Raw genomic sequence first — 7,724 nt, 5'->3', positions numbered from 1 at the left:
ATATAAAGTTTCCACTACTACTGATTGCCACCTTTAGGCTCTCAGTCATACACTACTCCAGTTTATTCCCTCACTTTCTTATTTGTTCTTTGCAGCGCACTTTAAGGAATTGAGAAAAGTACAGCTGTTGTCTTGCTCCAGCTGCTGACATGCATGGATCACAAAAAGATCTTAGAAAATATTCCCACTTCTTATAATCTTTCCTTCTCCTTCCCTCTCTATTTTTCTTTCTCCCTTTCTTCCTCTTTTTCTACCTCCTCCTCCTTTCGCTCCTTTCCTCCATCCCTCTCTCTATGTGCAGAGAGGAAAATGGAGAGGAAGAGGGAAAGGAAGGGGAAGGGGGAGAGAGAGGGGGAGAGGGAGGGGAGAGGGAAAGAGGTCTTAGGAGAAGAAGGGAGTAGAAAAAGTGGTGTTGTTAGTGCAGAGACAAGGTATTATGCTGGAGGGAAAGGCAGGAGAGACACTGTATCCTCAGACTATGTTCAGGGTTTTAGCCTTCATCCCTATAACAATGGTTGGTACAGAAGGATTTTAAGTGGGTAAACAGCATGAATAAACTCAAACTCTATATTGATCATCTGAGAACCAGTGGGAAACAGAGCAGAACACTAAAAAGGTGAAAGTTGTTTAGATTTGTGGCAACTGCAGTGGAATCTTTATCCAAGTACAATGATTGGCTCTCAAGAGGATGAATTAATAGCAGTATTAGAATTCTGGGTTGGTATCCCTGAGATATCGTTATCTGACCTGTGAGATAAATCTACTACACAGTTAAGTAAACTAGTGAACAATGCTTCTTTTGGGCACAACTGTGGTTGCCATTTACTGATATACTGGCTGCTACAATCACTGCTGTATACTTGCTGCCAACACTTGATCTGCCTCTTTTCCTCCCTTAAAGATTGGTTCATGTCAAATAACCTTAGTTTACTAATTTAAAGTGTTACTGTGCATCATGAGGCTGGAATAGTCTAAGGGTAATTCCATGGTTTCCAAAGTAGTTGATTTAGCAATACATGTTGATGATGAAGGGTGCTAAGGAGTATGGGACTGTACTCCTGAAGAGAGTTTCTGTCTCATAAAAGAACTTTCTAGGAAGTAAAGCTGGATATGAAGCCAGGAGCTAGCAGCATCTGTGGGTAGTGCAGTTGGGAGATTGGAAGGAATTTTGGACCTGATTTTAACAGCACCATTAAGCCACCAGTCAACTAAATCAATCACTTTCAGGTCTCACTGTCTCTGGCTTCTTGTTACATGGGATGGTCAAAGCCTTAGTTTGAACTTAGGTATCTTCCATTCATAGGCAAAAATTTTGAAACTAAATAAGTCAGGTGCTCAGGCTTGGGAAAGCTGATTGTTGCCTTTGAATCACTTTTCGTATCTATAATGTGGATGATAGTTATATTTGCTGCATTGAAACTTAGTTGTTAGGTTTATATCATGTAATATAGCTTGTGTGCTTAGTCTAGTACCTAAAATGAATTCTTTAAGTCTGCTGTTGCTATGGAGATGGTTTTAGTCCTTTCTTATATTGGAGTCAGTGACAATGGCCAATTGTCCAATTACACATGGCTCCATGTCTATAGGACGTTCACCATCTAAGTGTTTGGAAATAAAGTGACTGCTATTTTTTTATACCTAGATTTATCTTAATTTTTAGTTTTATCCGAATGTATGCCTGGGACTGCCTGGTATGCCTCTCTCTCTCTCTCTCTCTCTCTCTCTCTCTCTCCTTTTCTTTCCCTCTCTCCTTTCTCTCTCTTTCTCCATCTTCCTCCATTGTTATCTTGATAATACATTTTAATTAGATTAGATTGATTTTTCTGATGATTCAATTTGATTCTTAGGTTGTCAGAACCACCACCTGGGTAATCCCAGAGCTAGAACTTTCCCTTGGCTGTAGTCTTCCTGTCTTTGAGAAGGACTTCCACATGATTGGCACTGTGTAAGATTTGTCTTGTCAACTCTTACTCACTCATTCTGTCAGGGAATAATGAGTCAAGCACCTTGTTATTTCTTGAATGTCCAGATCAACAGCTCAGTTTTTTCCTTAAATCCTAATAGGATGTTTGGACCAATGGCAATAGTTTAGAAGTTGTGACATCCAAGATGAATTTATGTAATTAAAGTCCCAAATTATTTATTTCCTTAGAATACTAAGACTGAAAGAAAGTATCATCTGTTCAATCCCTCTCCCACTCCTTCTTTCCAGGATGGATGCCTACAGGAAGAAAGGTGACATTTGAGTGTGACATGTGGTACCGGGGACTGATCTGATGTTACTACCTCCATGAAGCAGACGCAGACCTAGAATCAGATGCAGTAACACACCTAAGTTACTAGTTGGCAACTAGTAGAGGTGGACTTTAAAATAAGGCTTGCTTCACTACCAACCCATTTTCTGGCAAAACAGAATTATGTAGCAAAAAGATGTGGTCAAAAGCATGACCTTCCCTTGGTATTAGGTGTTAGGTGAGTTTGTCTAAAGTGGTCCTATCACTTACTAAGGTGCAGTTCTTAGCATGTTGATGAGCCCTGGGCCTAATTGTCCTCTCATGTGTAACATGAGTAATAGTGCCAGCATTAAAGACTTATTGTGGGGGATGGAACACCCAGAGGCTTCCTGGGATATTATAGCTACCAAAGGTGCATCTTTATTTTTTTAAACATTGATTTATTTATTTTATGTATATGAGTACACTTTTGCTGTCTTCAGATATACTAGAAGAGAGGATTGGATCCCATTACAGATGGTTGTGAACCACATGGTTGCTCAGAATTGAACCCAGGACCTCTGGAAGAGCAGTCAGTGCTCTTAACCACTGAGCCTCTCTCCAGCTCTAATTGTGCATCTTAAATGAAGTAGTATAACATGTTCTTTTCTTTTCTTTTTTTTCCAGGACTAACTACATGGCCTTTATTTCTTCCAGATCAAAGATTTTGGGTATAATCATATAAAGATGAAGAATCAAGTTTTGCAACCTAAAAATATTTACTTCTTAAATCTATATTAACTTTAGTAAACTATACAAAACAGATAAGGAGACACACATGTACATTTATAGAACTGCACATCAGTCAGGCCAGATCCTGCAGAGGGAGTTCCCAGCATGACCTCATTCTTCTGTGAGGACACAGAGCAGTCCTTGTTTGGACATACACCATCTTCTCCTCATGAGCCGCTCCTCACCTCTTGATGGTTCCCTTCTACGTGTGTATGTCTAGTTGTCTGCTTCTCAGAGCAGACGTTTACCTTCCTCATCCACAGACCATTGGAGGAGGGCTGGGGTCACGAAGGTGACTGATCCGACCCATTCTTCATGGAGGGTTTCCTGGTGGCCCTCTTCTATCATTGTATCTGAGGATGTATCAGAGGAGCCCCCATAGCCTCTTCTTTTCTTCACATCTTGCTGAAGCAGAGTTTTGAAAAAAAAGCCACAAATTCTGCTATTCCTCAGAAGAAATCTGTTATGAAAGACAATCTCCAGGGGGACTGACTCTGGCTGTCCAACACCTGACCATTTGAGATGTAAACCATCTTTCCTCCGGTTGCCCGCTTCCTAGCCAACATGTTCTTTTCTTTTCTTTTTCTTCTTTTTTTCGGAGCTAGGGACCGAACCCAGGGCCTTGTGCTTGCTAGGCAAGCACTCTACCACTGAGCTAAATCCCCAACCCCATGTTCTTTTCTATTAGGTATATGTTTCTGGGTTGCTCATTTCCACTTGGAAATTGCCTTTCCTACACATAAGTCATCACACTTTGTTCTTTTTTTTTTTTTTTTTTTGTTCTTTTTTTCGGAGCTGGGGACTGAACCCAGGGCCTTGCGCTTCCTAGGTAAGCGCTCTACCACTGAGCTAAATCCCCAGCCCCTGTTCTTTTCCCTTCTCACATGGCTCTCTCCCATCAGGCCTCCTCTTCTTTTGCTGGTCACCAAAACTGCCCCCACTTCTGTTTTTGGGACACTGTGTGTTTTGTTACTTTCTCTTGTTACCCCATATTCTCCTTCAGAAGGTTCCAAGTCCACAACTTTCAAAGTCCTATTTACTGAGTCTTTGAAACTACAATATCTGTGTGTTTTCTACTATATCAAGCACAGAAAGAGACATTTCTAAAGATGCAGAGGGAAAATCTCACTGAAGATGTTAAGTAAAAAGTCAACATCTCTACAAGCTTCTTAGACATCTCAAGGATTAGCTGTGAGTTTCTAGGGCTTTACTTTTCATGTAAGGCTTAAACATTTAAGTATAATTTCAATCCAAATAACATGCACACATGCACACATACATGAGCATGTACTCTCACACATAGTTACACACATGCATACAATTTTCATCCCTTTTTCTTCTTTTATCTATTAGCGGAGCCTACCTTTTCCTTTTCCTTTTACTGCCCTCATGTTTTATCTCTGTGGTAGCTTTACTATTTTCAGTTGGTTGCGTATAAGCAATTATGTAATGAGTGAATTGGTTTGAATCAATGCTGTTAATAAACCTCTGAACTAAGATACATTTCATCAGAAAGTAAACAATATACATAGAACACTCCACATAAGTTCCCTTCTCTGCCTGTCAAGCAGGGACCGGAGAAATGCTTGTCTCTGCAAGCAATATAAGACTCATAAATGGCTTCATAGAATGAGGAAATATTCCATAAACACACAAAATTAATAAACATGTTCTCTGGGGCTGATGAAGGCCTTCACACTTCCACCCTTGTCCTTTTAGAATTCTGCCCTGGGCACCACCGAGCAGTAGTATGGGTTCAGATTCAAATAAAAATGTAAACTGGAAGGTTTCACTTTGTGTATATATGCATTTGATATTCTTCATGCTTAGAATTGATTCCTTATTTTTCCTTCCAAGGACAAGTCCAACTCTCCTTTATAGAATCTACTCTGTCCCAGCAGCACACAGTTGAGTTCTTCAGGGATCTGACTTAACAGGAACCTGACTCATCAGAACATTGCATGCACATGATTGGTCCAGCCATTATGATGCAATTCTGTGCCTCCTGTTGGAACTAAAGGGAAAGAACACTCCGTAAACCTGCATCTAGGTGACTACCAAGGGTGACTTGCCTGCTTGGAAAAGAGTTGATGAGTTATAGAAATGAAGGAGACAGCTAGGAAGACATCATTAGAGCATTCTGATTTACTGCTTGGTGTCTCTATGCCCCAACCTTTCACTAATATGCAGTAATAAGGAGTTCAATTGTTTTTAGTTTTTCCTTAGTTAATTTTGTTTTTATGATTTCTAACAAAAGGTCTTCACTAATTAATTAAACTGAGGTACAAAACATATAATACTTGTGTGAGTAAGAGACCTTAGGGACCTAAGATGGACAGAGTAGGAACTTGAATTGACATTGAAGGATGCATGAAATTTCACAAGGGAAGTAAGGTGAGAAAAGGCATGCCAGGGAGGAACAATGCCATGTGAGAACAGGGTGAGGGATTTAGGGCAAGTCAGGCTGTAGTGGGAAATGATGAGAAAAGACTCCAGAGATAGGCTGGAACACAGATGTCTTGGGATTTATACAACACACTAAGGAACCATCGAAAGCTGGTATGATGGGTCATGAATATTAGATTACTAATTATGGAGAACGACAAGGCATATTTTGCTCCAGAAGCCATGATAAGAAGATGTACTTGAAGGTTGTAGCAAAAACACGTGTGAGCAGTAGAAGGTTCGCTGAGTCTTTTGGAAACATTGACGCACTTTTTTTGCGATTGCATCTAAGACAGGTGTTGCTGGCTGACTGGTGGCTCCTCTTCCCGTTTATATTCTCAAAATCATGTTCCACAGAGCCAGTGTGATTATTAGTTAATATTGACACTCTGTTTGAAACCCGCCTGCCCATCCAGGCTTTTCAGTAAGCAGTTAACATGGGTTGGCTCTTGCTTTAGGGTCCTGGGATACATGTGGGATTCCATCTCTTTAAAACAATAAGTATGTGTGTGTGTGCATGTGTGTGTGTGTGTGTGTGTGTGCATGCATGTGTGTGCACGCTTATGTGTGCACGCGTGTGTGTGTGGTGGGGGATGCTGTGTCTGAGACCTCAGGAACGTAAGAGAGGCTAACTTTTCTTCTGTCAGTGCAAACAGCTTTGACGGGGCAGCCAGAGCAAAACCGATTGGACTCTGAGGCTGGCACACTGAGTTCTGTGTAACGGGATGTGAGGCATGTTGTGTTTCTTTTAGGTCACAGCTTTAAATCTGACCCATGGTTGCAAGAATCGCTGTCTGACAGCTCCTTGGTGGCTGCTGTGAAGTGAATTATGCATCTCAGGGCCATTTCCAGTAGCACAGAATTATTGCTGGGAGATGTGGTGAATAATAGAGACAAGGCTTTTTTTGTTCTCCTCCCACAGGCTTTCTTGCAGCCATTGCGGGGCTGGGAGGTGGGCAGCACTGGGTTAAAGGCTACAATGAGAGCTTTCATTAGAGGAGGATGCCGGACGCTGTCCAGGGTTCTGAACTCGTCCACCAGCTCAGTCATACAGTTGTAAAGAGTAGGAGTTAGAATGGCTTTCATGAAACATATCTCTCTGCAGATGATCTGAGAATTAACCTATGGCATTTAGAAATCACAGATAGAAGCTTCACCTGCTAACATGGAGGAGCTGACAGAAGTCATCACTGCCGCGGAGTTCCACCCACACCAGTGCAATGTATTCGTCTACAGCAGCAGCAAGGGGACCATCAGGCTGTGTGACATGCGTTCTTCTGCCCTCTGTGATAGGCATGCCAAGTTTTTTGAAGAGCCAGAAGATCCCAGCAGTAGATCCTTTTCCTCAGAAATAATCTCATCTATATCTGATGTCAAGTTCAGCCACAGTGGTCGATACATGATGACCAGAGACTATCTGTCGGTGAAGGTATGGGACCTCAACATGGAGGGCAGGCCTGTCGAGACCCACCAGGTACATGAGTACCTATGAAGCAAGCTCTGCTCCTTGTATGAGAATGACTGCATCTTTGACAAGTTCGAGTGCTGCTGGAATGGTTCAGACAGTGCCATTATGACGGGGTCCTACAACAACTTCTTTAGAATGTTTGATAGAAACACTCGGAGGGATGTTACACTGGAAACCTCAAGAGAGAACAGCAAGCCCCGAGCCAGCCTGAAGCCCCGGAAAGTGTGTTCAGGGGGTAAGAGGAAGAAGGATGAGATTAGCATGGACAGTTTGGACTTCAATAAGAAGATCCTTCACACAGCCTGGCACCCCATGGAGAGCATTATTGCTGTAGCTGCCACCAATAACTTGTATATATTCCAGGACAAAATTAATTAAGGAACTGACTGGAGGACCAAGTGTTGTCTTGCATACATACATAAGCCGGTCGTTTTCCTGTCCAAAAAAGGCATTGTCCTCTCCATTGAGAATAGTGACGCACTTTTACTTCCCTCATAGACACAGGAGAAGAAGGGGTCTCAGCTGGAGTCTTGGGAGAGATGAGTGCTGCTGCTGAAGGGAAAACCTACTTGAAGCTGAATTGGTGGACTCTGCTCAATAAAGGCCATTTCTCAAATGTAAAAAAAAAAAAAAAAAAAAAGAATGGCTTTGTAGTTGAAAATGGCCACCTTCTTTCCTCTAGAAGAGAGAAACTGTCTCCTCCAGATCTATCAGATAAAAGAATATTTAGAATAGCATCAAATTTACACTCCAATTAAGAGAAATTCCATATTAAAAGGCTACTTGGAAGGGATCTGGTTTGATAT

At 41.7% G+C, this 7,724-nt stretch overlaps 2 pseudogenes; one reads left to right on the top strand and one right to left on the bottom strand.

Moving 5' to 3' along the window:
* Selenok-ps5 (selenoprotein K, pseudogene 5) lies at positions 2,896-3,565 on the bottom strand (annotated as a pseudogene).
* Ppp2r2d-ps1 (protein phosphatase 2, regulatory subunit B, delta, pseudogene 1) lies at positions 3,256-7,711 on the top strand (annotated as a pseudogene).
* The last annotated feature ends 13 nt before the right edge of the window (positions 7,712-7,724 follow it).

This window comes from Rattus norvegicus, chromosome 18, assembly GCF_036323735.1.
Source record: "Rattus norvegicus strain BN/NHsdMcwi chromosome 18, GRCr8, whole genome shotgun sequence".
Classification (NCBI taxonomy): Eukaryota; Metazoa; Chordata; class Mammalia; order Rodentia; family Muridae; genus Rattus; species Rattus norvegicus.
The sequence above is the reverse complement of the archived record's forward strand: the minus strand, read 5'-3'. Positions and strand labels throughout refer to the sequence as shown.